We start from the raw sequence: 13,943 nt of genomic DNA, 5'->3' as shown, positions 1-13,943 counted from the left end.
GGAAATTGCACTGCCCGGATAGGCGCACGTCTGAGAGGAGGTTCAAGCCCATCTCAAACAACAGCTCAAGGCAAGTGAAGGGCACAGTTATTGGACAGTAAATCTCTCTCTCCCTTGCCAGGCAGCACTAACATTCGTTTCCATTTCTGGCTATTTGCACTCTGTTCCTAGATATTTAGAACTTAGCAATGGGTGTGCCTCATAATTGAATAATCTCTCTGCAACATCGAGACCATTTAATTTCTGTCATAACGGCCAACTTCAGATGCTATCTGGTACTGAGACCGCACAATTTTATAGAATTGATAAAAATCATCTTCACTTGGAATCTTTCATCCTCCAAATTATTCCTGTTAATGACTGATTATCTCACACAATTTTATTCCTACTTTCACACAAATTCTTCAATGACCAACTTGCCAACTAAGGCTATTAGAAAAGTATTTGCTGATCAGGAAACTTTGTGAAGTTGGTCCTGAAATAAAGGAATTAACATGTATTTATACACTTCTCTTAATGTGAAAACTATCAGGTACTATGGATAGAATTGTACCCCCTATACCAGGCGTCCCCAAACTTTTTACACAGGGGGCCAGTTCACTGTCCCTCAGACCGTTGGAGGGCTGCCACATACTGTGCTCCTCTCACTGACCACCAATGAAAGAGGTGCCCCTTCCTGAAGTGCGGCAGGGGGCCGGATAAATGGCCTCAGGGAGCCTCATGCGGCCCACTGGCCGTAGTTTGGGGACGCCTGATCTAAGTGCTTAAGGGACTCAGAGTTTAAGCAGTTAAGTCTAGGTTTTAAAGGTATGTTAAGTCTGATCTCATTCACTTGTTTGTATAAAGACAAATACCAAACATGGCAAGCCACATGCTAAAAAAAATATTTCTCAAGAATAATTTGTGCTGTGAATGGATCTCACAGGAAAAAACCAGCCAAGTTAGGAGTTCATGACTGCCTTGGTAGGCTCCTTTGGCTGCTCATTTTTCATTACTACCATCCTATAATTATGCCTAAACTACTGTCCTTTACCCACACTGGCCATGACCATCACTGCCATCTTTCCTGGGCCACATGATGATACGGGCCTTGGATATGAGATGCAACAGCCTGAAGGTTAGTGCTCATATCTTTGTGCTTCATCTTTGTTAGTTGCAGATGTTCTTTCCATTATAATACAACTGTAAAAAATCACGTCTATTTCAGGTCTTTTCAGAAACCTACCAAAAATAAGATAAATGTCATAATTCTATTCCCTAATAAGAAATCTCAACTCTGTGATTCCAAGATGGACTTTTTTTTTTTTTTTTGAGAGACAGAGTCTTGCTGTGTCACCCAGGCTGGAGGGCAGTGGAGTGATCTCGGCTCACTGCAACATCCACCTCCTGGGTTCGAGCAATTCTCCAGCCTCAGCTTCCCAAGTAGCTGGGACTACAGGTGTGTGCCACCATGCCCAGCTAATTTGTGTATTTTTTAGTAGAGACAAAGTTTCATTATATGTTGGCCAGGCTGGTCTCGAACTCCTGACCTCAGGTGATCTGTCTACCTCGGCTTCACAAAGTGTTGGGATTACAGGCGTAAGCTACCACGCCCGGCTGGGACTTTTTATAAGCCACAGAAATTACACAATTCAAAATCACTATTTGACCCAATACAATAAATATAAATTAGTTAGCAATAAAAACCACTTGTTAATCTTGCCCGAGCCTGTCAGGACATCTCTGGAATGATCTTTGGACCAATGTTGCATTTATAATCTAATTTTCGTCTTTACCTTAAGAAACATGAGTAAGAAAACTGCTGTAGCCAAGACTAAGGTAGATGTACACCATTTAGTTTAAAAGTGTTCATTTCAGCAAATCAACTGGTTGTTTATGGACAATTCTTGAAAACTAGTGTAATATATATATTATATATAACATATATGCATATATTGTATATATAATTTTTTTAACTGATAGATTACTATGGAGTCAGAGATAAAGCTTAAAGTTCTACTTTTTACTGAAGAATAAGAGTTGGAAGCCAACCTCTGATCAAACCATAATATTGGGCCAGTCTTTAGGATTTTGGTTTAATCACTGCACTGCATACCTCAGAAGATTTTTTTTTTTTTTAATTTCGCCATTAATCTTAGTGTTTGGCACAATTTACTAAAACAGAATACATATGTACCCCTGACCCACTAATTTCACTCCAAGGTGTATATATATATACATGCCATATATATATGCCTATTATATATGTGTGTGTGTGTGTGTGTGTGTGTGTGTGTATACCTATTATATACCTAGGAGTGAAACTGGGTCGGGGTACATATGTTCACTAAGACACCTATTAGAATGTTCAAATACCATTAGCAACAACATTTGGTACATGCATACAATGGGATGCTATACAGCAATGAAAATGAGCAAATTAAATACAACAGTAGGAGAAATCTCATATAACCCTGAGCACAAGAAGCCACTGTCAAGAGAATATGGACTACATGATTCCATTTGTAAAAAGTTCAAAAATAGGGAAAGCTGACTGATATATGTGTAAGGAGTCAGAATATGGAGGAAGAATAGTAAGTAACTAGAGACTCTTGAGTAGTGATAATTTTGTTTCTTTTTTTTTTTTTTTTAAATAATAAGATTTTGAATCAGGCAGCCCTCTGAGCCATAGTAGGCTCAGAGACTCCAATCTTCTGTTTCTTAATTTGGTGCAGATTACATGTGCATGTTTCATCAAGTTATCCACTTATGGTTTGTATACTTCTCTGTTTATCTGTTACACTTCACTAAAAAGTTTTTTTTTAAAAATGCACCCTCAGCCACTATACCCCCAAAAGTGACCATTTCATGTATGGGTATTGCTGCTTGACAATACAGCAAAATTAAAAATTTAAGTAACTTCATTAAGGTTGAAAGTGTTTCACATATGCTGGAAACAGGAGCAAAAAGACATTAAATGAAAAAAATTGGGGGTTGTTTTTGAATTTTATAACAGAACAAACATATCAATCTACAAGGTCAGAAATCCGAAGTAAAAATGAGAAAGGAGGTAACTTCTGTATCAATAGTGGATCTTGCTCTGCAAAAGGACAAAGGGAAGGACAGGACTAGACAAAAGAAGGGAGAATAAAGACCCAAGGCCTAAGAAATTCGAGCCAGCCCATGGCGGATTTGAAATCAACAAAAGGCAGCCTAATGGACACTGGAGTGACACAAAGATGGTATGATTGAGTACCGGGCACTACTAATGTATGGGAGACACACATTTACAGGGAGGCCAGGCAGCAACAGACCCCAAACCCTTTGCTGAGCCAAGGAAAGTGGACAGATGTTGGGTAGTGGGGAGTGACACATGCACAATTCAGAATGCAAAAGTTCTCCTTTTTTCCCAAGAGAATCTGGTCATTCACAAAACCTCAATCTTACTTGGGCCAGACGATTTTTAATTTAAAAGGGAGGCTAGGCAAGGTGGCGCATGCCTGTAATCCCAACACTTTGGGAGGTTGAGGCCGGCAGATCACCTGCGGCCAAGAGTTTGAGACAGCCTGGCCAACATGGTGAAACTCTGTCTCTACTAAAAATACACAAATTAGCAGGGCGGGCACAGTGGTGCATGCCTGTAATCCCAACTACTCGGGAGGCGGAGGCAGGAGAATCGCTTGAACCTGGGAGGCAGAGGTTGCAGTGAGCCAAGATCACACCATTGCACTCCAGCCTGGATGACACAGCGAGACTGTGTGTCAAAAAATAAAATAAAATAATAATAACAAAAGAAAAGTAAAATAAAAAAGTTTAAATGGGGCACCAGAGTCTCAGTAGCTGGAAAATCCTGTAAAATATCATCTAAAACCATTCAGTCAGTCATTCTTTTAATATTATCTGTTGAATGCTTACTCTGAGTAATATTTTGGGCTAGAAGCCACATTGAAGAGAAAAGCGGTCTGAATTCTATTTTTTTTTTTTTTTTTTTTTTTTGAGACGGAGTTTTGCTCTTGTTACCCAGGCTGGAGTGCAATGGCGCGATCTCGGCTCACCGCAACCTCCGCCTCCTGGGTTCAGGCAACTCTCCTGCCTCAGCCTCCTGAGTAGCTGGGATTACAGGCACGCGCCACCATGCCCAGCTGATTTTTTGTATTTTTAGTAGGGACGGGGTTTCACCATGTTGACCAGGATGGTCTCAATCTCCTGATCTCGTGATCCACCCACCTCGGCCTCCCAAAGTGCTGGGATTACAGGCGTGAGCCACCGCGCCCGGCTGAATTCTATTTTAAACAAGGTAAGGCGTACCATTTTGAAATGGGATAGCATCTCACTAAATTATTTAGTTTACTGTGACTTTCACACCCAACTCATAAGGTTCTTGGTAGTGTCTAAAAGCATGGATCCTGTTATGGTTAGGGTTTCTTTCTTTCTTATTTTTTTTTTTTTTTTGTCTTTTTGAGACAGTCTCATTCTGTTATTCAGGCTGGAGTGCAATGGTGCAATCTCAGCTCACTGCCACCTCCACCTCCCGGGTTCAAGTGATTAAATGATTCCTGTGCTTCAGTCTCCTGAGTAGCTGGGGCTACGTGTGTGTACCACTATGCCTGGCTAATTTTTGTATTTTAAGTAGAGACAAGATTTCACCATATTGACCTCAAGTGATCCTCCTGCCTCGACCTCCCAAAGTGCTGGGATTACAGGCATGAGCTACCGTGCCTGGCCTGGTTAGTTCTTTGTGTCAACTTTGCTAGGCTATAGTACTGTTATCCAATAAAAGATTCATCTAAGTGTTACTGTGAAGGTATTTTGTAGATGTGGTTAACAGCTACAATCAGTTGACTAAATTTTTCTTAAATTTTTAAATTTCTGATATAGAGTCTTGCTCTGTTGCCCAGGCTGAAGTGCAGTGGTGTAATCACAGCTTACTGCAGCCTTGACCTCCAAGGCCCAAGCAATCCTCCGACCTCACCCTCTCAAGTAGCTGGGACCAGAGACATGTGCCACCATGCCTGGCTAATTTTTTTTTTAACTTTTGTAGAGATGGAGTTTCCCTATGATGCTCAGGCTGGATGGTTGACTTTAAGGAAAAGAGATTTTCTTTGATACTGTGGGTGAGCCTCATATGATTAGTTAAAAGGCTTAAAAGAAAAACTGAGTTTTCCCTGAAAAAGAAGAAATTCTAGGTAAAGAGTGAACCATGAGCTCCTGCCTAGAGTTTCCAGCCTGCCAGCCTTCCCTACAGATATGGGACTTGCCAGCCTCTCCAATTGTATAAACCAATCCTATTGGTTCTGTTTTTCTGGAGAACTGATTTTCTGTTTTTTCTGGAGAACTCCAGTTATCCTGGAGGACTGATACAGATGGTAATCAAACCCCTTGGGTTCAAAGCCGGGCTCTGCCACGTCCCTATCTGGGTGTCCCTTTTACTTTTGTTGCCTCATTTGTAAAATGAGGATGATAACAGTAACCTAACATGTAGGAATCAGAAACATCCCTGGCACAGAATAATTCTATGGTTCCAAGTTGCACAAAATTCTGTATTTCTTAGCTGGAAAACCTGAGCTATCTTTATTCCTAACAATGTGCCATCAATCAAACACAATTACTCTTTCCCACAACAAAAACTAAAGACAGCCTAACCCCACTCCAAGGAATGATGCAGCAAAGCTGAGGTCACAGCACTTCTGGAACACTCTTAATTCTCCAAGTGCTCAGCTGCTAAAAACAGCTGAGCTTAAAGAGGCTGCCAGGAAACAGACTCCACAGAGAGCTATTTCTACTATTTGCAAGGGTGGGAGTTTTAGAAAGGGGTCCTAATCATTCCCTCTGTTCCCACTGTTAATCCCTACAGCAACTTGCCATGGCCCCATGGGATGAAAGATTAAAAGAGGAATCAAAGTGTTGTTTTTGTGGACACACATTTTAGGGGGAGAATATAATGATACTGCTGATGGTGACGATAACTTTTACTGTACACTTACTAGATGCCAGACACTGCTCTCAGGGCTAAACATTAACTCATGTAAACCTCAGAACAATCCCGGAGGGAGACACTGTTAGGTTGGTGCAGACGTCACTGCAGTTTTTGTCATTAAAAGTAACGGCAAGGGCAGGCGCAGTGGCTTATGAGGTCAGGAGTTCAAGACCAGCCTTACCAATATGGTGAAACTCCTCTCTCCTAAAAATATGAAAATTAGCTGGTCATGGTGGCACGTGCCTGTAGTCCCAGCTACTTGGGAGGCTCAGGCAGGAGAATCGCTTGAACCTGGGAGGCAGAGATTGCAATGAGCCAGGATCGTGCCACTGCACTCCAGCCTGGGTGAGAGTGAGACTCCATCTCAACAAAAACAACAACAACAACAAAAAGTAATGGCAAAAACAGCAATTACTTCTGTACCAACCTAATACAACCATCCTCATTGCACAGATAAACAGAAAGTGACCAAGGTGAAATCTGAATCCAGGCTTTCAGGCTCTCCCTCATGTGCATACTACCTCTGAGCCTGGATTGTGAAGAAGGAGAAGGGAGGCGAGGGAACAAGTATAAAACGGGGCTGTGATTGATGGGAGTGCTTGGCAAGCTCGAGTTCAATCAATGGTTAAATCAGCTTATCTTAAATGAAACAAGTTTCAAAGACTGAAGTAGAAGCAATCATACACCATGTTCCTCCCTGAATATCTTTTGTTCAAGTGTATAATTTGTGCCCACTTTTATACATAAATATCAAAGCTCACAAAAGATTCATGCTATGGTATTTCAAACTTTCATCTTCATAGAAAAAAAGTAAGGCAAAGCGATTTTGAAATTATTTCTCATTTATCCAGTAGCAGTGCAATGAAATAAAACACCTGCTTACTTGAAAAATGATAAAACACATTTATTCTCATTTGCTGCCATACTACACCGAATTTTCCCTATAGGATTTCACATTGATAAAGATATTCTGTTCTACAGGATTCCTGTGAACTAAGTCTTAGAAGACTTTTCTGGAATATCGTCTTATACCTCAGAGAACAAAAAAGACAAACAGGATCATATTCTATCAGAAACTGGTAAATTTTCCTATCAGGAAGATAGACTGGGTCTCAGATACTCTTGTCCAACTTCTCTGGTTCTCAATATTTTTCTATGCCCTAGGAACGTGAAGCGAACAATTAGCTTTTACCCCAGAGACCTGCCTATAGTCATGCTGTCCTTTGGCTTACAGTCCCTTGGAGCTAATGCAGGATCATACAGAATCCTGGGTCAGAGGAGCTATTAAGAAGGGGAAGTTGAGCTGGGGGCGGTAGCTCAAGCCTGTAATCCCAGCACTTTGGGAGGCCGAGGTGGGTGGATCACGAGGTCAAGAGATCGAGACCATCCTGGTCAACATGGTGAAACTCCGTCTCTACTAAAAATACAAAAAACTAGCTGGGCGTGGTGGCACATGCCTGTAATCCCAGCTACTTAGGAGGCTGAGGCAGGAGAATTGCCTGAACCCAGGAAGCAGAGGTTGCGGTGAGCCGAGATCGCGCCATTGCACTCCAGCCTGGGTAACAAGAGTGAAACTCCATCTTAAAAAAAAAAAAAAAAAAAAAAAGAAGGGGAGGTTGGGCACAGTGGCTCACACCTGTAATCCCAGCACTTTGGGAGGCTGAGGCGGGCGGATTATCTGAGGTCGGGATTTCGAGACAGCCTGACCAACGTGGAGAAACTCCGTCTCTACTAAAAATAAAAAAATTAGCCGAGTGTGGTGGCACATGCCTGTAATCCCAGCTACTCGGAGGTTGAGGCAGGAGAATCACTTGAACCCAGGAGGCGGTTGCAGTGAGCTGAGATTGCACCATTGCACTCCAGCCTGGGCAACAAGAGTGAAACTCCATCTCAAAAAAAAAAAGGAGGGGGCGGAGATTTCTCAGATATCTATGAGATGCGGAAGTGCCATAAATGAAGTTTACACCAAATCCTGAGACCTGATTTTGGCCAACTATGTAAATTTCCCTTGCTGTGGAACTCTTTCCAGAGATAGAAGCATTGAGAATAATGCAACGCTCCTGCTAATGTTTGCACCTAGAGAGGCAATGCTGACAACAGCCAGGTCTTCACATCCTATGAACATCTTTGTGTACCTAGCTGAGGTCTCCAAGCTCAAGAAGGGCACTCTGGAATTCTGGGGACATAAAGTCCTTCTCTGGGGCCACCTGCCTCTCCCCTTGCTGGGTCCCGTCTTCCAGGTATTTTACTGGAGCAGCACCAGCAGGAGACAGGAGAGAGAAGCTGCCTTCTCTCCATCTTGCCTGTAAAAATGGGCTGGTCATACCAGCATTCTTCATCTATGGATTCCCTGCCCTGAGGAACAGATTGGGACGGATGTTCACAGAGTGCTTTAAGAGGATTATATCCTTTTAGAAATCTATAAAATTATTACAAAAAGAATAAGCCAACACAACACTCCCTCCTGAAACTGTTCCCTTTGGGTAATAACATGAAAACATTTCCCATTGAGAGCTCCCTCGCAAGGAAAAAACCTTCACTGTCAGATTTCTGGGTTTCCAATATTGAGATTCCTAGTTTTTGTGTTTTCTGAATGTATGTATGTGTGTGTGTACATACATAAACACACACACATATATAATTTAGTTAAAATATAGTATGTGTATATGTATGTGTGTACATGTGTATATACATATTAATATATGCATATATAATTTGGTTAAAATATAGTTAAAAACAACCAATGAGCAATGTTCCAGCTAGTCCATCCAGATCAGTTTTGTAAATTTTGTGAGGCACCTCCTCAAAACACCATCCTTTAAAACCAGCAAGACATAGCCTACTGCTGACTCCCTATGGCCAGACAGGACACCCAGACAAGAGGCCTTCACCATGGAAGCTATCACCTGTCCTGGGTAAGAGCCAACAGCCACAGCACAGCTTCACCTTATGTACCAACCTGGTTAAGAAAGAAAATCCTGAGGTTTCAAGGCTAGGTTACGAGAGCCAAAAGGCTCTCAGTTAACTTAGTTGCAAATGTAAGCGGCATCTAGTTCCACAATGCCAAGTATCGTCCAGTCAGGGAGCAAAAAACGCTCCTGCTTTTTTTTTTTTTTTTAATGAATGGTAATTTAAAATAACTTTATGCTAAAGATTTACCTTTAACTTGTCTGCTAACCAATTATCAAAGCAACAGTGCAACACAGAATTCTGTCTTTGGCTGTCACTTCACATGTCAAGGCGCTGCAGCGCTGACTTGCAAGGTGTTTAGACAGCTGGCAAGAGACTGAGTGCATGCAGGCTGCTGAAAGCCTGTTTTAGGCTTCCATTCGGTTCATCTGCTTTCCCATGGGCAAGCAGCCACCGCCTATCACAGAGCCACCCCAGTCTTAGGTCAGCAGACAATATGGGCGAAGTCTGCAAAAGATGCACTGGTTTGGGTGTGGTCACCGGCAAAGGAAAGCACTGGTCCCCTAGCAGCGGCTCAGAAACTGAGAGCCGCACCCTTGGCGGATCATTTCTACCCCCTTCTCTGCAATTTCCGCACCAGCCCTTACGGCTCCCCCTAGGAAAGCACACTCGGGCTCAGACCGCCTCTGCAGACAAAGCCGCTGCTCTGGGAACCCGCGCTGCACGGAGGTGACCTCCAGCCTCTGGCCCCTGCGTCGCCGCCCAGCAGCTCCGCGCCGCTAACCACGCCGTGTCTCGGCTGCAGGTGGACAGCGCTGGGCAGGCGGCGCTGCACCAGAAAGCACCCAGACGGGAGGGGCTGTCTACAGGCCCCCAGGCGCGGGGAGCGCTTCCCACCCGAGATTCCTGGCGGGGTTAGGCCCCCACACAACCCAAAGACAGCACGTGCCTGGAGGTTCCGCGAGGAAGACTGCCGGTCGGTACCAGAAAACGCACCCTTGCGTCCTGGGGGACCTGGTTCGTCGTGGGGAGGACACCAGGGTCGGCTATTGTTCTCCGGGTCTCCCCGAAGGGAGATGTCCCGTTTGCTGCCTCCCTGGCAGCACCTGCCGCTGGGCAAAGCCTTTGAGCTCCTCGAGAAAAGGGCGTGCCGGGGGCGCCGCGTAAGATCACAAAACCCTAAGCGAGTCGCTACCAGCTGGTTTCAAGCCTGGAGACAAAGCTCCTCACGGGGTCAGCCCAGCCCGATCCCGGATCCTCTATCCTGGGTCCCCAGCCCGGGTCCGAGGGCCACACCCAGCCGGCCACCTGGGCCATCAGGCCCAGCGCCTGGAGCTGAGGGTCTTCGGGCCCGAGACCGCCTCTCAACCGCCTGCTGCTCCCTTCTCGGGAGGCCCCCCTTCCCAGAGGCCCCCTCCCCCGCACAGCGCGGGTCTCCTCCTCCCTCCTGTCCTTCCTCCTCAAACCCAGGCGGTCTCCACCCGCCGGCATCCCTCCTCCCCTCCCCATTCTTCAGCAGACTCAGCCTCGCCCGGGGCCACCTGCACTGAGCTCCATCCCTCGCTCTTCGGACCAGCCCCTGCCCCTTCTCTTTCCCCCCCAAACCCTAGTTCCCACTCCCTGCTCCCCCAGACCCACTACCTGTCCCCACCCAGCTCCCCAGCCTTCTCCATCCCCATCTTTCCTCAACCCAGGCCTCCCCTCGCCCTCTCTCGGCTTCTCTCCAGCTCCTACTCCAGCCCGGTCCCCAGGCCCCGGGGCGTCGACGTCCGTGCCCGCCGAGATCGATGCTGCGAGGCGGGCTCCCGTGCTGGGCTGCGGCCGAGGGACCCAGCTCAGGGACCCAGCTCGGCACCTGCTCCGGGCTGGGCAGCCTCAGGAGGCCTTTGTGGCTCGGGAGGGTGGCTCGGAGGCGGCGGACGAGTCCTCTGGAGGTGTCCGCTCCGTCAGCCCGGCAGGTGGGACAGACCGCCGGGTCAGGTCCAGGCTGGGCAGACCGCAACCCGGAGGCGAGAAGGACCGAGGGTGTGTGTCTGGGCGGTGTGTGGGACCGGCAGGACTGGCCCCCGGCCAGAGCCGCCCCCGCCCAGCCCTCCAGCGGTCCACTGCACCGCGCCCAGCGAGCGGGGCGGCCCACTACGTGCTAGGCGCGAAATCCCTTGGCCGAGCCGCCTCCTCGCCCGAGTACCCCCCAACCCCGCGAGCACACACATTAAACGCCTACTGTGAGCAAGGCCCGGCACGGTGCTCTGCGGGGGTACCAAGCGGACCTCAAGAACGCTCCGGCGTAGCCCCGAAGGCCACCTCCCAACCCCAAACCACACCTCCCGCCGCGTCCCCTGCGGCCGGGCCTCAGGTGCACCCAGCTCCCCGCCCTTTTGTGAGCCTCACGGAGAAACAGAAGGGGGAGAGGAGGATGTCCTAGCCCGGGGGGGTAAGCCCACAGACCCCCCCTGCCATCACCCACTCCTCTGGGATGCTGCGGCCGCGGGGGCCCGTGGCTCTGTCCGTCTCCGTCTCGCCGCGGCGCCGGAGCTGCGGGTGCTCGGGGCGGCGGCGGCTGCACGCTCGCTCGCTCGGGGGCCGCCTCAGCGCGCCCAGCGCGGGAGTCCGGAGTGGTGAGCGGGGGAGGGGCGCGGGTGGGGGCTGGGAGCGGCCTCCGCCAATCAACGCGCGGCCGGCTCCTCCCGCCGCTCGCCACCTCAGCTAGCAGGTTAAGAGGAGGCGGGGATAGGAGGCGCCCGCAACCTCGGCGCCGCGCGCGGCCGCCTCCTGGGTACTACAACTCCCGGCAGACTCTGCGGCAGGGCCGGGGTCCGAGAGCGGCCAGAGGGCGCGGCCGGAAAACTCGCTGACCCCCCTAGCGCCAGGCTCTGCGTTCCCTCGGGTTTCCATGGCGACTCAGGACATTTCACGAAGCCCGGATGCTCCGAGGCACTAATCCCCCGGGAGGGTCAGGGGGCGGCTCCGAAGGATACCCCGTCTCCCCTCCCCCAGCTGGATCCCACCGGAGGGACTGAAACAATGCAGCGGACGCGCTGCCCTCCGCCACGGGACCCCACCGAGGCCGCCTGGTTCGCGCCAAGACCCTCTCCGACGCTCGTCGGATTGCAGGATGCAGAGGGCGGGGTGGGCGTCATAGGAAAACTGTTCTCACAAACAAAGTGGACGGCCACTTGAGGCCACCGCATCTGCACCCTGTGATGTCTCGAACCCGGAATGCATTCTCTCCACCGAGAAGATTTTGCCCAGCGCCACGCGGGGGCTTCCTTGTCCAGAGCACTCAGGCCCAGTACCTGTCTTATTTCTGGCCTCTGTCAAGAGACAGAGAAGCCCCTGGAAATGATTCATAACCCAATTTATATTCGCTTCACCTGTTTCTTCATGTTTAAATACATACATACTTTACCGAAATCAACAAATCGAAAAAAGGAGAGGAAGGATCATCCCTCTTTGTCCCACCTCCCTAGCTACCCGGTTCAAGCCTTTGCTGTAGATCTGTATTATTTTCTGCAGTTGTAATAATAGTTTGGATTAGTCCTTTGCCTCTTTGCACTTAATGTCACTCCAGAGGCGTTGCGATGAGCGTTAAAATGGAGCATCGAGGACCCCCCAACCTGCAGCTGCAGAATCCCTCCCTCCCCGGGCTCCCCCGCTATCCGGTGGGGATGAGGAGTCCCCTGGCAGCCACGGCTTCCCGAGGTGGTTCTCTTTGCAGGATAGTTTCAAACAAAATTGTGTCCACTACTCCGGGGGAGTGGAGGGGGTCCCCTCTCCCCATCTCAGCAAAGTCTACCCGGGAGCAGGACCCGCAGAGCCCTGCCATACTTCCCCGGAGAGCTTAGGACCTGGTCCAGGCTAGGCTGGCTTTTGGGGGGTGCAGTTCTGGATTACTCCACTGAGTCTGCTGAGTCTGCACTCCTGTCTTCCCCATCTCCCCTCTGCGTGGGGAGCAGAGAGCAGGGAGCCCCCAGGGGAACCTCAAAGCATCCCCCAACCCTGCGCAGCTCGGGGTGTGGCTGTGAAAACTGCTCCAGCTTGGGGTACTGCCCTGTGGATTCTCCAGCGCTTTGCCGGGCAGGGATGTAGGCAAAATGGACCGGGCTTCAGGGAGGTGGTGTGGAGCTTCCAGCTGCCTCCCGGCGGCGGGGTCCCGGGGCCATCGCGCACGGGCGGTGCTGCGCTTTTTGCCTAAGGAAGAGGGAGCCCTCTAGTGACTGTAAATGTTTTCTGCAGCGTCTCGTAGACCTCAAATTTGGACTCCAGCTTCTTAGCGTTCTTGGGCTACCTCCCCTAGTCAGAGAAACGGCTGTCTCTACGTCATCTGTCGGTTTAGGACATTGATAAAGATTGCACCCAAACTGGGGTTGCATATGTCCTCAGTAGTTGACTTCGATTTGTTGTTACTGTTGTTAGCTTAGGCTCCATTTCCTGGGAAGTAGAAAGAGCACAGAGCTTGGAGTCCCACATTTCTGGGTCGGGACTCTTGCTCCTTCCAGTTTCTGCTTACTTGACCTTGAGAATGTGACTTACTCCATCTGACCCTTAGCTCTCCCCAGAATAGTGGGATCATATACATTCTTTTAACCTTGTCGTGGAAATTACATGAAGAAATGTATATAAAGGTTATATATAGCACATTGCCTGGCGTATAGTGTGCATGCAACAAATGCAGTTATTAATATCTATCCCACAGAAAGCAGTTATTGAACAGTGTGAGGGATATGAAAATACTTTACACTCCCCACAATAACAGCCACAAAAGGCACTATGTTGTGATTTTTATTATAAAGCTCATGTTACTACCAAGTCAGATAAGTAGAATAAGAATTCAGACGAGAAAGACATCAGTTCTGCATAGATCATTGGGAAAAGGAGGAGTTAGAATTTGGATTTCACCTGGATATTGATTTGATAGACAGTTCTAAGCAGTAGTCTGAGATTCCAGGGTGAAGGAGCAAAAGCTTGTGGATGGGGAACCCAAGGGGATATTTGGAAGACAGCAGAGGAATCCACTATGTCTTGAAAGTCAAGTCCATGAACGAGGGTCATGCGAAGAGAATGGGAATGGTGAGTT

General features: G+C 48.3%; 1 protein-coding gene across 1 annotated transcript in view; it reads right to left on the bottom strand.

The window, feature by feature from the left end:
* DPYSL5 (dihydropyrimidinase like 5) overlaps positions 1 to 11,466 on the bottom strand; it is a 98,565-nt gene extending 87,099 nt beyond the window's left edge. The window contains exon 1 of the mRNA XM_010352341.3: positions 11,334 to 11,466. The gene's annotated coding sequence lies outside the window, so the exon portion shown is untranslated. The remainder of the gene's footprint in view (positions 1 to 11,333) is intronic.
* Positions 11,467 to 13,943: the final 2,477 nt, after the last annotated feature.

Source organism: Saimiri boliviensis, chromosome 1, assembly GCF_048565385.1.
Source record: "Saimiri boliviensis isolate mSaiBol1 chromosome 1, mSaiBol1.pri, whole genome shotgun sequence".
NCBI lineage: Eukaryota > Metazoa > Chordata > Mammalia > Primates > Cebidae > Saimiri > Saimiri boliviensis.
The sequence above is the reverse complement of the archived record's forward strand: the minus strand, read 5'-3'. Positions and strand labels throughout refer to the sequence as shown.